The following is a 22363-nucleotide window of genomic DNA, read 5'->3' on the forward strand; positions in this document are numbered from 1 at the left end:
GTGAGCAATTGAAGCTCAACGGATTATGCGTAACAAGATTTCATTGTTTTAAATAAGGTGAAGTTCAAGTTTTTTTCCTGCAAAAGGAACTCTGGCCAATGGCATTGTGGAGCTGGGATTGTGGTACCTTGTTCATTAGAGAATCTAGTCTCCTTCTGTAGTCCTGTTCTAGCATCTTGGTCATATGACTTCATCCTCAAGGGTTTTCCAGTGGTTTAACATGACTACTGGAGCACAGCCATCAGTTGTATTTGTATTCTATGCAGCAAGAATGGAAAAAAAAAATACTGCAATAGCAAAGGGGCATGCTACCAGCTGATTTAGCTTTCTTCAAGGAAATTCTGTGTAAACTCTACCCAATATTTTCTACCTAAGCATCATTACTCTTTGTTGCAAAAGTGGCTGGTGTGTATAGTATTTTTTGCTGCACACACAATGGCTCTGAATATGTCCCTAGTAGGGGAGACGATGATAGCTATTTGGTGGGCTCTTAGCAATCTCACTCGCAATTAGAAGATGGGCAAAATGCATTCTGGTAATCTAATTTCTGAAGCAGAATGATGTGGGTTAAAATGCACAGATTCTATCATAAAACAGAGATGTTGATCTCTGGGTTCTGATCTCAGCTCTGCAAATTGCTAGTTATGTGACCTTGAGCCAAGGTTCTTATCCTAACTTGTTCTACTTTCTCAGTTGTAAAGGGGTATGATAATTAGTATCTTAAAACATTTTGGTGAAGATAGAATATGATAATACATGCAAAGGGTCTGTCACATAGGAAAGGATCAATAAATAGTATGTTTTATATTACTCATCTTATATTAACATTAGATTCAGTTATTTAAGGGAGGACAGAGTTTATTCAAGCCTAATACTGATTGATAGGTCAGGAAGGCAATTTACCTTGTTTTTCTTGGATGAAGCTTTATCTTTTAGATGGGATTGAGAGTCTCCATTTCTACCCTTTAAATATATCATTTTTATACTTTGAACCATAGTGAAATATTGCTCAAAATTTAGGTTTCTGAGAGCAGCACTTTATGTAATGTCGAACCAAGAGACAGATAAGATGACTTCCAGTTTGAATTCTACCATTAAAAGTTATGAAACTTGTGAAAGTCATTGTAACCCTCTGGACATCAGTTTTGTCAGCTGACAAAGCAGTTAGGTAGCTGAACTGACCTCCACCACCTATGTGACAGCTTTAAAGCACCATGATTCTATGCAGTTCTCCTTGCCCCAGACATAGCCTCTTGTCAAAAGAAACATCCTAAAGATCTTCAAATAAAATGATAAAGACTTAATTACTTGAATCGAAGTTGAATTTTTACAGGAACTGGCTTTGTTGTGAAGTTTTGCCAGTTCTGAAATGAAAAATAGGTATGAACTGAACAACAACATGGTGTTGTATTTAGAAAACTGGCTTCCAGTTCTGGTTGTGGAGATTGCTTGCTTAGAGAAAGTGTGTCACTTTGGGAAAGTCACTTAAATTCTCTGTGCCTTAGATTGCTCATTTATAAAATGGGCAATATATATTAAGGGCATGATGAGGATCAAATGAAATTAGAACAGTGTGAAAGTACTTTGAAAAATTGCATAATTTCAATGCTAAACCCTTTAAAAATTTTTTTAATGTTTATTTATTTTTGAGAGAGAGAGAGAGAGAGACAGAGAGAGAGACAGAGAGAGAGAGAGAGAATGAGCAGGGGAAGGGCAGAGAGGGAGACACAGAATCTGAAGCAGGCTCCAGGCTCCAGCTGTCAGCACTGAGCCCAATGAGGGGCTCAAACCCATGACCCATGAAATCATGACCTGAGCTGAAGTTCGAGGCTTAACCAACTGAACCATCCAGGAAGCCCCTCAATGTTAAGCTCTTTAGAAAGTCCAGTGGGTAAAGAACAGAAAAATGCCCACATTCTGTAACATGGAGATTGTACAATAAAATGTTATAAACAAAATGCAAGGAAATAAAGTGACTAAGGACCTCTGTTTTATTTTACTTTTCATTATTTTGTTAAGTTTATTTATTTCTTTTGAGAGAGAACCAGAGAGTGTGAGCAGGGGAGAGGCAGAGAGAGAGGGAAAGAATCTCAAGCAGGCTCCCTGCTACCAGCACAGAGCCTAACACAGGAACCCAACCCAGGAAAGTGTGAGATCATGACCTGAGCCGAAATCAAGAGTCCGATGCTCGGCTGACTGAGCCACCCAGGTGCCCCAGACCTCTCTTTTTAACTTTATGTTACATTTTGCAAATCTATTTTTCTGTACACATTACGTTGTAGGATGTTATTGGTCTTAGACACTTCAGAAACCAGACTAGCAAGGCGTATCTATGACTTTGTGCATGAAGTGTCTTCTTGAGATAAATTTCTGGATGTGATCTTTGTATCTGAGGCATTCCGCTTCGTTCCAGGGTGGCTGAAGTGAATAGCAAATCTTTTGCAGTGTGTGGCTATTAGTGCTGTCTGCTCTCCTCAATTTGCCCATCTGAATTGACAGTTAAAGCTCCTTTTCTATAAATAGCAAGTTATTAGTTAAAGCATGGTTGCCATATGGCCAAATAGTCTCTATTGTTAAAGTGATTAAATGCAGTAGCGATGCCCAGTCTTTAAGAAGATACTATGTTCTGTGATAAAAGCCTGGGGATTATTTTTATTCCCAAACTAAAATGTATCAAGCTTATATAGCCTCTGTTTCTATATGCGTATGTATATTTATTCATCTTGTCACTACTTTTTAAAACTCTCAAAAAATGCCGTATGTATATTAAAGTGTGCAAAGTGCACTAATATTAAGTATACAGATTGATATATCTGTACTTTTTACATAGCTATACACTTGTGTTACTACTACCCAGACCAAGATATAGAACCAATCCCCAAGAAGTTCCCCGTACTTCTCTCCCTGTCAATAACCTTTTGGTTTTTAATATTTAAAAAAAATTTGTCTTTATGCTAATAAGCTTCCAAAAAGTAATTAAGTATTTTGAAGCACAGTTCCAATCTTATAAATTTGCTGGAAGTATTAACAATTATGATGACAAATAAAAACCTCTGTACAATGCTGAATAATGCAATAAACTATAATAATGATATTGTAAGTAATAAACTTCATTAGATGCTCACTGAAATCAAACAGAATTGCAAAGCGGAAACCTCATACAGTTCTATCCAAATCCCCCACCTGCGAACCAAAAAATAGAGCTGCCACACAGGCTGGTGAATGTTCTATTGGTCATGTTGCCAGGCAACCTCAGTCAGTACTGGAGACACCCAATTGAGCAGCAAAGACTCAGACTAGAAGGTATCTTGGAAACAGAAGGGTCCAGCTGAAGGAGAGGAAGGGAGGAGGGAGACAGAAAAATAAAGAGTGCCACTTGAACATTTATACATATTGGTCATGACCACAAACAATATTTTTCCTAGCAACATGCAGCTAGTTTAGAGTGAAATTCTTGGGGTTTCTACTTCCTTCACTGCGTTTTCTCCCTCGCTGCGTCTACAGGTATGAGTGCAAAGGTTTGGTAAGATGCATCATCATTAAGTCATTTTCAGCACATTCAAGCCATGCTAACTAAAAGTTCATTGAGATTTGAATCAGACAGTATTATATCTGATTTGTCATGCTTAAAACAATCTCACTTTTAAATTGATATACTTTCTTTAAAAAAGATGGAAAATACAACATGAAATCCTCACCACCTGAGTTAATCCTCTTCTTGGAAGGTAAAAGTAAAAAGGAAGAGCGAGGGAGGCGTGCCGAAGTCCTCTGGGAGGGCGTCAGAGGAGGTGCTGCCCACCAAGGAGATGGGGCAAAAATCTGGGATGATGACCTCAGCTGAGCCCTCTACTCTGAGATGCAACTTTCATGTATTTTTCTAGAAATTTGTCTTCCATTCTCCACAGTTCTCTTTTTTTAAGTTTATTTATTTTTGAGAGAGAGAGACAGAGAGAGCACGAGTGGGGGAGGGTCAGAGAGAGAGGGAGACACAGAATCAGAAGCAGGCTCCCGGCTCAGAGCTTTCAGCACAGAGCCCAACACGGGGCTGGAACTCACAAACCCTGAGATCGTGACCTGAACTGAAGTCAGACACTTAACCAACTGAGCACCCAGGCTCCCCCATTCTCCTCAGTTTTATATAAAAGCTTTTCTACTTTACTATGCTCTACTCTCCTTTCTTAACTGCTGACATACAGGGAAAACAGCCTCCATGAGCCAGGAAGCTCCTGCTAATTTACCACTACCCACACATTCTTTCATTCTTCCCTTCTGATGCTTCTTCCTCTTTAAGCCAAAGCCTTCACGCATGTTCTGGATCTTGTACCTGTGTATGTTCTAAAAGCCCTGACTCAAAGAAGTATTTTCTTTCTTCTGCATCTTTAGCCTTCTTCCTCTCCCCTGATTTCCTGATTTCTTCCTATCGGCATTAGACATGTCAAAGGATCGTTCCCCTTATAAACAAACCTGCATCCGTGCACAAATCCTCCCTTTATTCCAAGTCCACCTTCACCTACCCGGGAACTCTTGTCTCTACTCATAGCTAGACGTTTCCCAGAATATGTATATTCTCAGTCTTAAATCTGCATCCTCCACTCACCCCAGACCATACCAGGCACTTGCTTTTTCTGTTTGTCTGAAATTGTTCTTTCTAAGGCCACAAAAATTAGTTCTGGGGCTGTCTAGAGAACATATGTTTTTGATCTCTTGGCATAACTTTGTACCATTGATCACTTCCTCTCTTTTAAAACATTCTTTCTGTTGGAATTTACAATGTTGTGTGCTCCTGTTTTTGTTTTTGTTTTTCTTTCTTCCCCGGATAGCCCTTGCCCATTCTTACTTGTGGGCTTACCTTTCTTTTAAATTCGTACTCTATAAGGTTCTTTGTGGCACCCTCTTTTTTCTTCCCCTCACACTCACACTCTCACTGAACACATTTGTCCAACTTCCATGGCTTTAGTTAACGCTGGTTTGCTGACTCCCCCAGCTTTCCCTCTCCTGAAATTCGTTTTATACTCACCTGCCTTGGCGGCTCCACCTGTGTGTCCCGCAGGAGCCTTTGGATCATCAGTCTACCAGCAAATTTATGCATACTCCTATTTTTTTTATAGTAAACTTAATTTTTCAAAGTATAAAAAAGTGATGGAATGCATAAAGAACAAAATAAAAATAAAATCAGTACTCTCTCTTAAAACTTTAAATATTTTTTTTACAGAAAAGTTGTCACATAATTGGATATTTCTCTACTTTGTACACAATTATTCTTACTCTCTACAGAAAGGCTGTTTCTTAACTTTTCATCTGGTGATGAGGTGATGGCAAACATCAAAATCCTGCTTTTAACAGAATGGTAGTAAAAATGCCTCAGTGATTTAAGTTGAAAGCGGTGCATCGGTACATAGCTCTGACACTCGGTTATCGGGAATGTACAAATGTCTTTTTATTCAAAAGTATAAAATAAATTATCCAGAAGCATGGACAATGACTGCGGTAAAGCATTACATTGTTGTCAACTGAAACCAGTAAATGATGGTTATAGTGATTTTCTTAAATAACAGCGAGCCTTTTCTCCGGTCATTTCCCTCATCTGACTTTTCTGAAGTTATTGTTGAGGACCTCTGCCTTGAGTGCCCTCTCACAGTTCATTCATAATGGTAAAGCACTATTCTAAGAATTAGAACATGCCACCTCCCACACCACCTCCCCTTCCACCCATTCTGCCCATTCCAGGGTCCTTCTCTTTAGGAATTCTGGTGGCCACAACTTCCGCTGTAGTTAACTGAGAGGCCACCGCAGCAGCCTTCAGTAAAGCAGTTTTAACAACCGTAGTTGGATCAGCGATTCCTTTTTCAACCATATTCACAAAATCTCCTTGCATAGCATTATAACCAACTTCTGAGGAACTTCTGCATAGTTTTCACAACTATCAATGGTCCTTCAACACCTGCATTTTCAGAAATGGTCATTGCGGGAATTTTGAGTATTCTCTTAATAATGTCTGTACCAATTTTCTGATCTTTGTTAGCTGGAGTTATGGAATCCAAGGCTAGAATGCACTGAAGCAGGGCACAACCCTCTCCCAGAACAGTGCCTTCTTCAACAGCAGCTCGTGTAGCATTGAGGGCATCTGTAATTCCTTCTTTCCACTCACTTCAACATCATTTGTCTCACCAACCTTCAGCACACCTGCTCCATCTGAGAGTTTTGTCAGATATTCACTCAGTTCTTCCTTTTCATATTCACTAGTTGTGCTATCTAACTGCTCAGTGATTTCTTGAATACCTTTTTTATTGTGAGCCTTGTCATCTTTCGTCATGATGACCCCTCCTAATTTTCCTAAGTTGTGAGGATGAACATCTTTGAGATTTATTTTATTTTATTTTTAAATTTTTTTTAACGTTTATTTATTTTGGGGACAGAGAGAGACAGAGCATGAACGGGGGAGGGGCAGAGAGAGAGGGAGACACAGAATCGGAAACAGGCTCTAGGCTCTGAGCCATCAGCCCAGAGCCCGACGCGGGGCTCGAACCCACCGACCGCGAGATCGTGACCTGAGCTGAAGTCGGACGCCCAACTGACTGAGCCACCCAGGCGCCCCAGCATCTTTGAGATTTAGAGGCAATCCTTCTTCTCCCAACACTGCACCATCAGTAGCAACAGCCACATCTTTAAGCTGGTTCTTTCTATTGTCACCAAAACCTGAAACTTTGATTTGCTACAACCTGAAGACCAACTTTTAGCTTCTTCAAAACCAGTGTACTCAGAGCTTCTCCATTAACATCTTCAGCATTTTATGACCAAAGGCTTATGATGAGCGTTGGCAATTTCAAGAGCAGGTACGATGGACTGAACATTGGAAATTTTCTTTTTGCTCAATACAACATAGGCATCTTAGAATTTACATTTCTGACCTTTTTATGTACTAACAAAGTTTAGAGAATTATAACGTCGATCAAACTTCATGCCTTCAGTAATTTCTAATTCATCCTTTAGTGTTTTTCCATCCGTTACTATAATGACACCCTTTCTTCCAAACCTTTTCATTGCATCAGAAATGATGTTGCCAATTCCTTTGTCTCCATTTGCAGAAATCATAGCAATCTGAGCAATTTCTTCAGGGGTATTCACGGATTTAGACTGCTTCTTAGTTTAGCAATTACAGCATTAACAGCTGACATGACACCTCTCCTGATTTCCATAGGATTAGCACCTTTGCTAATCTTCTCGAAGACTTCTTTGGCAATAGAGCGTGCCAGGACACTGGCAGCAGTAGTGCCACCTCCAGCCTCTTCAATTGTGTTATCGGCAAAATCCTGAACAAATTTAGCACCAGTATTTTTATATTTACCTTTTAAGTCAATGGACTTTGCAACAGTCACACCACTTTTTTTACTCTGGGATTTCCCCAACTCTGTTCAGTAATCACTGTTCTTCCCTTTGGCCCCACAGCAATGGCTGCAACATCTGGTAAAAGGTCTACACCTTGAAGCATTAAGGCTTGGGCATTCACACCAAATTTTACGTCTTTGGCATAGGCCTGAGTGAGATGAGGAGCCAGTGTTGTGGACACTGGCCTCATTTGGTGAAGGACTGTAATGGAAGCAGTTCTGCGGGGCAACAGCAAAGCCCGTGGGCAGTGAGGCAGGCCACTGGAAGTGAGTCAAGGCACCAATACTCTTAACAGTGGTGTTGGCCCCAGAAATCTTAATCTTGAACAGGTCTTTGATTTTATCTGGAATTGCTGTATTATAAGCTCAGTGAAGTAAGTTGTCCTGCATCTAGCAAAGGGCTGGAAGCATATAGGTACTTCACTTTGCCAAATGAGAGAAATAAATAGCTTCTATTTGAATAAATCTTAAATGCTTCTCTCTTTTTGAGTTGTATTAACAAATTATTTTGTTCATAATATCGATCACAATAATAGTGATAGCTAACATGTACTGATTAGTTACTGTGTCCCATTTCCTCTGATTCTCATTCTATGTATGTAACTTTACCATGCCCTTACAAGCAGCTATTGTTCTTATTGACATTTTGTAAACCTGGGAACAACTGGGGTTAGCCTGGGCAAATTAATCTCTGCAATATCTCCAAATGAAACGGTGGTGGAGGTGAGGACTTAAATCAAAGTCCTTGTAATACTCCTAACCATACTATATTGTGATGAAGTTTAGAGAAAAAGAAATGAAACAAAACACCCCAACACTTTATGTATTTCTGTCTCTTTGGTACAAATATTTATTGTTGTGATACCTGTGCTGTTATTTCAGCATCTCAGTACTCGCATTTGATTGGCCCATGACTATAAACACAGTCTTTCTTAGGTGTTAAAATTACCATTTTGGTTTGGTTTGAAATGAAGAAGGAACTGAGAATATACAGTCAGGCCTGGAATAAGAGAAAAGGAGTTTCTGTAAAATGGCAAGTGGAGATGATGGGAGAACTTTGGGATAGCCAGGGGAGATGGTGTCATCTCCACAGAAGAGGAAGACAAGAACTGGAAAGTTGGGGAAAGAATGGAAGAAACATCTGATGATATATCCCGTAGAGCCGACTTCAAATTGAAGTGAAAATTCCTGGTTAGGTGATTTTTATAAGTTAAAAAAAAAAAAAAAAAGGAGGAGACTATGGAGAGGAAATGAGATGGGTGAAAAATGAATCTAAAAATATGGTGAAGAGAAATAAGATTTAAATATGATCAAAGAGAAATATAATTGAATAAAATGAGAAGAGTGGGAATAACCAGGAATTAAAAATGGTGTAAAGAAAAAGATCCAATACATCAGTAATAGGCTTCATTGATTCAGATTGCTGCCTTTGTAGGTATCTGCCAGAAATGTGGAGCAAAAAGAAAAATAAAATGTTGATTACTGTTCTGCGCTGGGGTGGAGCTCTGAATGAATGTGGGACATCTGAGCATCTTTATACTGATTGCATTTTTTTTTTTTTTTTTGCAGCAGAGGAATCATACTAGCATTTTCTTTCTCAGTTTGAACAATGTTTCATTCCGTAGAAATTAATAGATAAGACACGTCGTAATGGAGCACACTCACTGATTTGTTTGGATGTCAATCAGTGGTTAGAATGTATTTACTAGGATTATCAAAATCAAAAGAAAACATTATAACCATCCAGCCACATAAAGTATAATCTTCCCATGGGGGAACCAGATGTTATTGATATTGAAGCATTATACTTTTGCTATTTGAGCTATAAAACTATAAAACCTTTGCAGAAAATTTATGAACTATTTGCTTTTAGAATTTGAACTTTGACTCACAAATAAACTGTAATAAGAAAAAATGTCCATTAATAACTCATTGTTTCTCACTGCAATATTGTAAACTACAAAAATCTTATTTCTAGAAAAGATATCTAACAATTGAGGCAAAATTAAGTAGGGTGGTAATCATTTCTCTCCTGCCCCCCACTGTTCTCCAGCCTCCCACCATATTCCACATAGCTCATTTCTGGTAAATAATTCTGAAAGAAAAATTATTTCCAGAAGTTGATTTAATTGACAATGACTGGCACAAAGTGATAAATGGACATACAGTTTTTGGTGACCTAGAGACTTAGTATTATTTAATTATTGCATTAAAATGAGAATTAAGGTCATTTAAAATAACATTTTTAGATTAGACATTTAAAAACAGACCATAGGATAGATTATATTTGTTGTACAGTACATCTTTTACATTTTTTTTGTCTCAGTGGAAACAAATAATATGGGTGCTTGCTTTTAACAGGGAGTTTTTGCTCGTGGTAATTTGCTTTTTGAATCTAATCATTCTGTCATTAACTCAATAATGATTTTTTTCAGATTACAGGATACTATTGATGGAGACCACGTTTTCTGTAGCAGCAATCACTGTAGTTCTCAGGCACTTTATTTAGCATGCCATTTTAATCTAAATCATATAGAAGGGAAGAGCCTTTTGGGGCTCAAGTAGGTATGTCTTTAATATATTAAAGTTTCCTTACATGAGCAACATAAAATTCATTCATTTGTTTCTTCTTAGTTGAATTTGAGGAAATATAGGTTGCAACAGTGAGAGTGATTAGAAGTGAGTAGTCTTCTTCAGGAAACCATCAAAATCCTCAGAGGAGGACACAGGCAGCAACCTCTCTGACCTTGCTGCAGCAACTTCTTACTAGGCACATCTTTAGAGGCAAGGGAAACAAAAGCAAAAATGAACTATTGGGACCTCATCAAGATAAAAAGCTTCTCACAGCGAAGCAAACAATCAACAAAACTGAAAGGTAGCCTATGGAATGGGAGAAGACATTTGCAAATGACATATCTGATAAAGGGTTAGTATCCAAAATCTATAAAGAATTTCTCAAACTCAACACCCCCAAAACAAAGAATCCAGTTATAAAAAGGGCAGAGGACATGTGTAGACACTTTTCTAAAGAAGACATACACATGGCTGACAGACCTATGAAAAGATGCTCAATATCACTCGTCATCAGGGAACTAAAAACCAAAACCACGATGAGATACCACCTCATTCCTATCAGAATGGCTAAAATTAACAACACAGGAAACAGAAGGTGTTGGTGGGATGCAGAGAAACCCTCTTGCACTGGTGTCGGGAATGCAAACTGGTGCAACCACTCTGGACAATAGTGTGGAGCTTCCTCAGAAAGTTAAAAATAGCACTACCCTACAATGCAATGATTTTACTACTAGGTATTTTCCCAAATAATACAAAAATACAGATTTGAAAGGATACATGCACCCCAATGTTTACAGCAACACTGTCAACAGTAGGCACACTATGGAAAGAGCCCAAATGTCCTTCAACTGATGAATTGATAAAGAATGTGTGGTATATGTACACATTGGAATATTAGCCATCACAAAGAATGAAATCTTACCATTTCCAATGATGTGGTTGTAGAGTGTATTATGCTAGGTGAAATAAGTCATAGAAAGGGAAATACCATTTGATTTCACTCAAATGTGGAATTTAAGAAACAAAACAGATGAACATATGGGATGGAGAAAAAGAGAGAGGGAAACAAACCATGAAAGGCTCTGTAAGATAGAAAACATACTGAAGGTTGATGGAGGGATGTGGGTGGGGAATGAGCTAGATGGCTGATGGGTACTAAGGAGGGCACTTATTATGATGAGCACTGGGTATTGTACATAAGTGATTGACCACTGAATTCTACTCCTGAAACCAATATTCCACTGTATGTTAATTAACCAGAATTTAAATAAAAATTTGAAAAGAAGAAAAAAAAAAGAAATGAGTAGTCTTCCCCAATTTCAATCATTGCTTTTAAATACTGGTCCTGATGGTTTTAAGAAGGTATTTATTTGGAATAAAAATCACAAATGCAACCAAAAAAAGATAGTTCCTGAGTCCTGCATGAGACTCAGGTTTGGAAAGTTAGCTAGTTTCTTGAAAGGAATGTAGAGTTTTAATAGAATTTTATGTGGGGGCTAACTTTTATCCTTCCAAAGTCACATAGATTCTGTAACAGTAGACAGTTTTGGAAACAAAAAAGAGAAATCTGGAAACAGAATGCTTAAATCAGCCTTAATTTTAATAGGGAGTTCTGCCCTCCTTTTCCTTCTCACTTACTGTCTTTTGTGAAATTCTTTTGACAGTCCTTTGGGTCTGTTCTCTCTATGTGTTACATTTCATCACAGCTCCGTGTGTGCTCATACACTCACGTATATGTATGCACAAATATCACATCACTAAGAATTTTATACTTTATCACTATTACATGGTAATTTTCTTACTTTCAGGCAAAACATATATTTTGCCATCATTCAGTTAATATATACTATTTCTGGATAATTTGAAAATTAGTAAAAATAATGGGAGGAATGAAAAAAATCCACACATTTGCCTCTGTTCTTTCTAGTACTTTTATAAGAAAAAGGTAAAAAAAATAGTTGTGATTATAGTCTATAAACAAGTGTGTATGTTAAATTGTTGAATTTTACAAGTATCATATAAGCTTTTTTCATGTTATTACAAAATTGCATAAGTTTCTAACAGCAGCATAATATTCTGTCAATTAGTTACGTATCTATTTTGAACTCCTTTTAATAAACAATGATGTGATACCATCTCCCTGTATAAAGCGTCTTCTGTCTTATAGGGCTTTTAAAGAGAGTTTTCCAGTAGAGAAATTATTGGTTCAAAGTATATGATTATTTTTAAGAAAATAGGTAATAGAGTTATACTTATTTCTAATAAACCACATTTTTCCCAAGAAGTTTCTATCATTTTACATTACCCACAAAGTAAAAAAGTACCCACTTCATCCCACCTTTGCTGATATATAATTTTGTCAAAACCAGTATTTACTTTTTATGTACAGTTCTCCAGTTAGCACAATCCTTAATTGAATTAATAGGTAGTTTTCCCTGAAGACAAGGAAAATGTTGCTTTGTTTTTGGTCTGCTTGTTCATTTGCTTGTACATTAATGGTAATCTCTGCTCAACTTTTATATCTTGAAAAAAGTTATATCTTTCCCTTTCTCATGTGTTTTTGGGAAGTTTCCCTAATTTATAATACTTCTATGTTTTCTGTTATTGGATTATATACTCCATTATATTAGATTCCTTTATATTGATTAACAAGTTACACTCTTTAGCAATTTGATAAGACAAGATTGCTTTGCTGATACGAATACGAATTTTCATTCTTTGGGTATCTACTAATTTTACTTTACTGTTAATTAATTGGAGACTAATTAATCAATATTCTGATTTTTAATTCTTTATTTATGTCTTCCCTCTAATTGCCTGTCTTTTAAAGCCCTTAATTTATGATTAATAACTTTGCCAGGAAGGTTGCAGGAAATAAAACATAAACTGAAGTTGCAAATCAATGTAATAACTAAGTATATGGTAGCTTTATTACAGTGGACTTTTTTTTTCCCCTTGGAGTGGAGGCCTGAATATTTTACCTGTTATTTTTGGAAAGAGTGGGCATTTCTTTCACATATCAATTATGCTTAAAAATTCACTATATTAAAATATTCAAGCAGGCAAATAAAATTTTATTTACATTTATGCAGCTCTAAGGTAAAATTTCAGAAAGCTCTAACCAATTTTCTAGAGTTTTCTATGATCAAATCTCTTTTCCTTTGTGCTGCTAGGGTCCTTTTGTGCCCTAGAGTTCTGGGCTTTTCTTTGACTCCCCCCCCCCTTTTATTTTGTATCCCACTAATTGCCAGCTGGAGCAGAGTGATTCTGATATAAATTTAAAGATAATTTAATATTATTTTTCATTATATTCTACAAATAAATGCCTCTGTTTTGGAAAGAAAGCCTAGAGAAGAAATAGCCTCTGTATGCTCCCCATTTCAAATAAGGAACACTTGTAATTCATTCCTTACACCTTTGGTTATGAAGAATTGAAAAGCCTTAAGGCCAGCTAGGAAGCTGAGGTTAAGGTTTTCTAATGGTTTGATATCTCAGTGGAAACATTTATTTTCTTTTTAATCATGTGATTTATGGCAGAAGATGGCCAGCTCACTGGCAGATGTCTGCTGGGAACTGTCTAAATGCTCTAGTGTTGTCTTAAATCTCTAGGTTTTATATCCAGTTGAACATTTTGGATTTCTGTTTTTCCCTCTTGGTAACTATTAATGAACAAGGTTAAACTACTGGTATGCCATTTTATAAGATGAATACTGAGCTGTCATTAAATACCTGAAACAAATAAATGATGAACAATTTTTAGGTTGATGAATACACTTTTTAAAACTATTGAATTTCATTATCTTTTTGAAGGTCATATATACTTTTTACAAGCTTTCTTTATGAAGACTTAATTTCATTATGTTTTAATGATAATCTATTGCTTGTAAAGTCTCATTAACATATATTTTAGGCTTTGACATTTGTAACATTTTCATAAAATGTATATTCCTATACTCAACCATGACTAAAAAGACCAGTGTGTAACAGACAGTCTTAACAAGTGGCATCTGCCTTATAAATATTCTATATAGAGTTTCACTCTTCTTTCAATCTCTCTATGCTCAATAATTCCATTTTTTTTTGCTGCATTGTCTCACATTAATAATTGCATATAATAACTACATTAAAAAGAGTTTCACATATTGGAATCATTCCTAATGTTTCACATATCTCCGTTCTTATCTCTACTCCAATAGTCTTCTGTGACTCCCCTACTGGGTCCCAAACCAGAAGGCAGGGCTTATGTCTTTCTATATCTTTTATGTTTCATGCCAAGCACATTGATGGCATCTGTGTAGGCACTCAATTGTAACTGTAGGATAAATTAAAGAAATACTTAAATTTTTCTAACTAGGTTAATAGTTTTATGCTGAAAGTAATACATGCTTATATTAAAATTCAAACCTACGAAAGACTATAAATCAGTTCCACTCTTGAGAAATTATCAAGGTTTAGGTGACAAATGAAATAGCAGTCAGACTGCCAGCCACAAGAGCTGGTTCACTCGAGCCGGCCATGTGATTATTTTGCCAGGCTCTGAGGCTGGATTGAGGTGACAGGGAGAACGTGAACTGTCCCTACCCCTTTCCTCCATCTCTTGGAATGCAATCTGTTTTCTCCCCAGGTGTCAAGGTTGTTAATCTCCCTTAAAGCCATGAAATTTGTTGTGTCTTAGCTCAATAAATATAGCTGCATCTCTGTTTTCAATTATCTCCTTCTCTGATCCAGACCTTTCATATGGAAGAGGTAAATGTAAAAAGGAAGAAGATATTTTTACAAAATTACAGATTCCCTTCATGTTGGCTCACATGCGCCACCGTAGGGGCATTCAGTTAGCAGCAGGCACAACCAAGAGCTTCTTGCCCTATGCTCTGGCACCATGTTGATCAAGAGGAAGATGACCCAGAATTAAATTTGAATACTCTAGTCCCCTTTTGTCTGGGCTGTTACCTAAAGGTATACTAGTCAGGCTGGCTTGGGGTTCTTACTACGGCCAACAAAAAAAAATGCGCTAAGGACTGGGTGGAATCCCGTATTTTCAGAATGGTTTTACGGAATTTCCTACCCCTTTCATTAGTAGGTGGTCAATAAAAGACCCCTTTTTGGGGAAAGGCCAAATTTAGTAAGCCAACTTCCTTGTTCAGGTGGGTGGACCAGGAGTTGATTAGAAGGTTGGTTAGGTATCTTTTCTTCGATCATTTTTTGAGGACATCATTCCAACAGTCAGCAAAAAACTTTGAATGGTAGGAAGTGTAGAAAATCCATCTGATACCATGATTATCATTCCATTTTTGGGTGGCCTTTGTGACAAAAGACATACCATTGTCAGACTGCAAATGGCCTGAAAATAAGAAAACATGACCCACTTTAGTTTTGTGGGCCACAGTGGTGTGGCCATAGGTGGCTGAATGGACTAAGACAGCAACACTGTAACCTGAGACCAGGTAGGGCTGTGACTTGGGTAGGTTGGTAACTTAGGTGTCTGTACCAAACACCGCCGTATTCAAACAGAGCTGTTCAGAATGGATAACTCTACATAGACAGAAATTAGATTAGTGGTTACCTAGGGCTAGAGTCCATGAGAACATTAGGAGATTATAGCAAAGGGGAACTGTTTGCTTTTGGGGTAACAGAAGTGTTCTAAAATTGTGCATAGCTCTGTGACTGTACTACAAGCCATTGCATTGTACACTTTAAATTAGTGAATTATATTGTCTATACGCTCTATCTCAATAAAGCTGTATTTTTAAAAGGGAGTTAGGAGTGGTGGCTTGGTGGCAACAGGGGAATTGGTAAGAAGTGAGTCAAATCTGAAAGCAGAGCCAATGGAATTTGCTGCATGATCAAATAAGAAATTAAAAAAAAGAAAAGAGAGAGAGTTCCACGGGAAACAAGTGTTGTCAAGGATTTGGAGAAAAGGGAACCCTCTTATACTGTTGGTGGGATTGCAAACTGGTGCAGCCACTCTGGAAAGCAGTATGGTGGTTCCTCAAAAAGTTAAAAATAGTACTACCCTGCAATCCAGCAATTACTCTACTAGGTATTTACCCAAAGGATACAAAAATACTAATTTGAAGGGATACATTCACCTCAATGTTTGTAGCAGCATTATCAACATTAGCCAAGTTATGGAAAGAGCGATGATTGGGTAAAAAGTTGTGGTATGTGTACAAATCTTGCCATTTGTAATGATGTGGATGGAGCTACAGAGTATTATGCTAAGCAAAATAAATCAGAGAAAGACAAATACTGTATGATTTCATTCATATGTGGAATTTAAGAAAGAAAACAAATGAACATAAGGGGAAATAAAAGAGGCAAACCAAGAAGCAGACTTTTAACTATGGAGAACAAACTGATGGTTACAGAAGGGGACATGGGCAGGGGATGGGTTAAACAGGTGATGGATGTTAAGGCGGGCACTTGTGATCAGCACTGGGTATTGTATGCAAGTGATGAATCATTAAATTCTACACCTGGACATAAAGAAGAAGATTTACAAAAAAGAGCACAAGGTTTTTGACCACGCTATGTCAAATGCTGCTTAGGAGTTATGTAAAATGGTGCTTGAGGATTGACCATTGGATTTGACCATTACACTGACTGTATCAAATAAGGTTTCCATATAGTTGCAGGGGCTAAAGCCTTTTGGGTTTAAGAGAGAATAGGAGGTTAGGGATATGGGGTGTATAGACAATGATTATACATAATTCTTTCCAGAAGTTTTGCTTCAAAGGTAAGCAGGGTGCTGGAAGAATCACTGAAGAGGGATGTGGGGTCAAATTAGTTTAAGAGTATTATTCATGTAGCATCTTCATATTGGTAACGTTGACTTATTAAAGAAGAAAAAACGATGCGGAAGAGACAAGTGCAATCAGTGAAACACTATGTGAGAGCAGAGGGTGTTGCCCTCCTAAAAGGACAGTCATCTGTTCTAGCCCTGGGACTTGCAGATTTAGGGTTGGCAGTAAATGGGAACAAGAAAATTCATAAATTCAACATGGCAGTAGGCAAAATACCCTTCTTATTGTTTATATCTTCTGTGCTAAGTGTAGAAGTGTAATGATAAGCTAAGAGGAAAAAGTGCGGAGATGGCCGTCTGAGGAAGGCAAGCAAGGTGGAGATTGATTTGAGTAGGAACTGTTGCAGGATTGCAGCAAAGCACAGAGAGTCTACTTGTAGTGTGACGTGAGTTTATAGAGTTAAAATGAGAATGGGCAGCATATTCTGAGGAGGTTCTTTCTGGTGATGTTCGTCTATTTGCATGTTAGGAGTGGAATAGGGAAGAGTTGGATTTTTCACCTGGGTATTATTGATAAGGCTGCCATAACAAAGTATCACAGATTGGGTTGCTTACACACAGCAATTTATTCTGTCACAGATTGTAGAAGTCCAAAATCAGTGTGTTAGCAGATCTGATTTCATTCTGAGGTCTTTCTCTGTGGCATATAGGTGGCTGCCTTCTCTGTCTTCACATGGTCTTTCCTCTGTGTCCTAATTGCCTCTTCTTGTAAGGATGATTTGGATTAGGGAAAATGCATATGACCTCATTTTACCTTAATTACCTTTTAAAAGACTGTATCTCCAAATACAGTCACATTCTAAAATCTTGGAGATTAGGACTTCACATACAAATTCTGGCTTGGCAAAATTCAGCCCATAACAACCAGTGCTGGAGTTTTAAAAACGTAAAAATATTTGAGGGAGAATGGGGGTATATAAGAGATATGAATTATTGTTCTCATATAACTTACTATTTAACAAGGAGGGACAGACAATAAACAAATTTAAAAACTAATTTTTTTATATATGTTTGGGGGTAAGAGGTACAAAAGAGAAAGATTAAATGAGTTAAGAAATCCAGAGTGACTAAGTTGTGTGTATTATTTTTAATGGGTTGATAGGAAAGCTCACCAAGATTTGACATTTGAACAGGGGGAAGTAAGATCTGAAGGAAATAAGAGCAGGCAGCCATAACCAACCACATCAGTGAACAGAGAAAATAGCATATGCGTACGCCCAGAGGCAAGGTATTTGTAAGGAACAGCCTGAGACCCAAGTCACCACCATAGAGAAAACAATGGTAGGAAAGGGGTAGAAAAGTATTAATCAGGGAATCAAATGATTGGTACATAAACATTTTGTTTTTGCCTTAAAAATATATATGTAATCTACACAGAATGAAATGCACAAATCTCAAGTGTATAGTTCAATGAGTTTTGACAATTGCAAAATCCTGTGTAATTCATCTCCATCAGAAACTCTTCTAAATATATTTTGGATTATTAAATTTAAAATATTGTAATTAGTAATACTCATAAATAGTAATATTAAATATATTTGTGATGTTCATCTTGTCCCCCGACACCCTGAATACACACAGAGTATACACTACTTCTGGAAAGGTGGGCAGAGAATTCTTACTCTTTTTCTCATTCTCTTGATGATTTCATGTTGATAATAATTTTACTGTTACTACTAATAATCGGTAATGTATATTGAGAACCTCCTAAGTTCCAGGCACTCTTATAAGAGTTTTGCATGTATTAATTAATTCAATACTCATCATAGGCTGTGAGGTAGCTATTATTGTTCATATTTTCTGAATAGAAAAACAGAGGCACAGAAGATTTAAATAACTTGAATTAAGCCATACAATTAGTGAGTGTTGGACTCAGATCCAACTCATGGCATTATAACTCTGCAATATATAATTTTAGATCTCATGCTAGGTTGCCTCCTAATAGTCAAATTTTATGTTATGAATATTCAAACTTTCCTTGGTTTAAATGCCAGTGAGGGCCTTTTGGTTTTGTTTTTTGTTTTTCTTTTTTTGCTTCTATTCCATTTTTCTCCCATAGGCATTCATTTAACATTATCTTTGCTTCTTTGTCTCATGGTATATCTTCCAGTGTGGTATGATTTTTAGAGTGGATCCTTTGTTTAAGCTATGGGTAGATCCCTCTAGGTCATTTTAATTTTTAACCTTCCTTCATACAAAGATCATTCTTCCTGTCAATCATACCTGTGGCTAATGCAGCGCATTTTATTTTCAGTGCTTACACATTAAATTTATTAGTCTGTAAACCAGTTCTGCAAATTTGTCCAGTCATCAGCTCACAGAAGCTCCTGCATAGCTATTTAAAACATTTGAGGTACGTTGGTGCCTGAACCTTCTGGGAGCACTACCAGCAGTCTTACACTAGTTCCCAGGATGCTTTGGCAGCCTCACATATAGCCTCACAAAATAGAATGAATAAATTTGCACCTATTATGCAATTTTTACGAAATAAAATAAATGAGTACAGATAAAAATATGTCTAATAGCAACTAAACTAGACTCTCCATGGAAGTGATAACCTCCGAATTTTAAAACAAAAAACTCTTTCTCCTTGTTTAAAAACATATTTACCAACTCCTAAGCTTTATCTAGATTGTTTTATATTTGAAATATGTTTTTGATAAAGATAGGAAGGTGGTATATATCTTCAGACAAAAATCCTGTAACGCATCATAGAATATCTGATGGATATAATGATTGGTGGGCAAGAAGAAAAAGAAAGGCAATCTTAACTAGCAAGATGGTACTTGATGGCTTTCTCTTAAAAGTATTCCCACCTAGAGAAGTACTTTTAATTTTTTTTAACGTTTATTTATTTTTGAGACAGAGAGAGACAGAGCATGAACGGGGGAGGGTCAGAGAGAGAGGGAGACACAGAATCTGAAACAGGCTCCAGGCTCTGAGCTGTCAGCACAGAGCCCGACGCGGGGCTCAAACTCACGGACCGCGAGATCGTGACCTGAGCCAAAGTTGGACGCTTAACCGACTGAGCCACCCAGGCGCCCCGAGAAGTACTTTTAAAGAGAGAAGGAACTGTGCTCAAAAGATACTGGAACAATTAGGAAAGGGGCTGTGTTTTCAGATAGAAGAGCCTGTAGTTTATGCAAGTTAGTCATGCTCCACATTGGTTTGGCAAGACAGGGATATTGCAGAACTTGGATTTGGCTTCAGAAACTGAGAAGTGTTTGCAAATAAATAGAGGCTTACTGGAATAAAAACATAATACAGATGCTGATTCTCTTAAATAAACCTGGGCTACCAACTGTGCTTATGTTGGTTTGTGTTACTGTGTGTTTTGTACCATCCTTCTGCTCCCATCAGTTTTGTTCTCATGAAGAGTATTGGAATACAGTGTATGAGATTACCATTATGCAAGTGCCAGCAGATATGGCTCAATGAATGATGAAATTTAGTGCATTTTCAAGGTGGAGGCAGGTGTTTTCAAAGTAGGGATAGAATTCAAAACTTGAAATATAAATGAAAAAAATCACACAACAACTTAGTTTTATCAGTTAGAATAGTGGGATTAGACTTCTCTCAGTGCTAATGACTTGATACATAGCTCATTCAGGCTATGAAATTAGAATAATTTGAGTAATGCTTGAAATGGCAATAAGATATGATTTTGACTTTCTATTACAGCTAAAATTTATATTAAATTCTGAATAACATTAACTGTTAGGCTCTTATTAGGAAATGTCTTATCTTAGACATTTTAATATTTAAAGTTAAGCGATTTCAGATTTTTTATTATAATATTCTTTATATTTTCTTTTAAAAATGTTCTCATTCTTTATCTTGCGTAAGCCTTTACAATATTTTGCGAGCTGAATAGGACAGGAAATATGTTATAAATAAAGACAATGAAGCACAGAGAGGCAAAATCCTGACCCAAAGTCATCATTTCATTTTATTACAGAGCCAGGGATGGTGCTTTTATGCCTTTCATTATAGATCTTTATATAACATGTAAGATCTTTATGATAGGATCTTTTATTTTAAGATATTCCCATCTTAAATCTGGGGATGGCTATTTGGTAACCATCAGTGTTATATATACTTTTCTGTGGGACTTTTTTCTACAATAAACTGAAGAGAACTACTTCATCATAGGACCAAGAAACACAGAACATTTGACAGCTTGAATTGTTTCATACCTTGTATTCAGTAAAGCATGCATGCACAAAGTAACAGGAAATATGCGTCAGGGAATTCTTCACTTGTTACCAGGTTTAGAGGCTGAGTTCCAATGTTTAGTTATACACTTTACAGGAAAATGAAGTTGAAATGAAATAAAGTACATAATTAGCATGACATTTGTTTCCAGAAAAATCATCAGCAAACAGATAAACCCCACATATCCTATATTCTGTAGACTTGCACATTTTATACCTTTTTAAAAAAATATGCTGCATTAATGTAAATTTAATGTAGACAGTGAAGATAGACTCTGTTATGTTTTCAGCTGTCACTTTATGTAAATTTTGAATTCCTTGCTAGTCTGGATAGGTTGTTACAGGCAGTAGCCTTTGTATTGCTTTATGATGCAAAGTCAGCTGCTATTAATTTAAAGAGCATTTGCCTCAGCAAATTGCACTTTGATGTTTTTGAGACAGATATTTATGAAATATTCTGAGTACTTTTGTATTTTGTAGCTGTTCTTCTCAAATATCTTTCAAAATTGTATTACTTATTCACCTCAAAAATTTTAAGCTTCAGTTGATATTAAGTGTAGCAAATGGCATGAACCTATCTTTGGCCTGTTATATTTACAGTACATGACTTAACTGTCAATTTATTGTAAATGAATTAGCCAGGTAATTATTGCTTTTGATAGTGTAAATAAAACAAATATGTTTGTGGTATTAATTCTACATTTATTTAGAATACCTCTCAATAGGTAATTGTGCACATATCTGTATGCCTTTTAGAATTTGTGCTTTGGTTATTTGAAGTCACTTTAAACTAATATGTTGTCTCCCCTCTCATAATTTTTTGAATGTATGCTATCCATTCCAAATTACACATTTGTTGTGGATGCTTTCTATGCAGACCAGATGGAGTTTTTAAGGTTAAGTAACTGATGAGTTATTTCGTGCAATGGTCCTTTTTGAGAATTTGAGACTTTATTTTGTTTTATACGTTAATAATTATCTGTCTTGCAAGATGCTTAACAAGCATTATTGTGGCTAGTCCTCATAGCAAATCTTAGGTTTGGCATTGTTATTCTCATTTTATAGTTGAGAAAACAGGCTTTTTAAAAAAGGGTCCTGCAGATAGGAGGTGAATAGACACAGGCCTATCTGTGTGTAAAGTCCAGTTGTTAGTCACTCCAATTTATTGTATCCCGGGATGATTTCTATTTCGGCAGTTATTAGCTCCTCAAAAGTGCTGAATCAGGGTAAATTCAAGGATGCTCTGTTTGATAACCTACTGCTCTACAGAATATCATCATAGGGATTTTTAAGAAAAGAGTACAACCTGAAAAAATCAAATAGTTGTCAAGTGCCCAGCAGAGTAGTGACAGACCTAGGATTAGCTGGTAGCGTTTTAGCCACCTGGT

At 36.8% G+C, this 22363-nt stretch overlaps 1 protein-coding gene and 1 pseudogene across 2 annotated transcripts in view; one reads left to right on the forward strand and one right to left on the reverse strand.

Annotated features, from left to right (window-relative positions):
- The window catches only part of GALNT13 (polypeptide N-acetylgalactosaminyltransferase 13), a 499222-nt gene that overhangs the window by 10419 nt on the left and 466440 nt on the right, over nucleotides 1-22363 (forward strand). The gene's annotated exons all lie outside the window — the stretch shown is intronic.
- On the reverse strand, nucleotides 5672-19004 carry LOC102952786 (annotated as a pseudogene).

Source organism: Panthera tigris, chromosome C1 (genome assembly GCF_018350195.1).
Source record: "Panthera tigris isolate Pti1 chromosome C1, P.tigris_Pti1_mat1.1, whole genome shotgun sequence".
Taxonomy (NCBI): domain Eukaryota; kingdom Metazoa; phylum Chordata; class Mammalia; order Carnivora; family Felidae; genus Panthera; species Panthera tigris.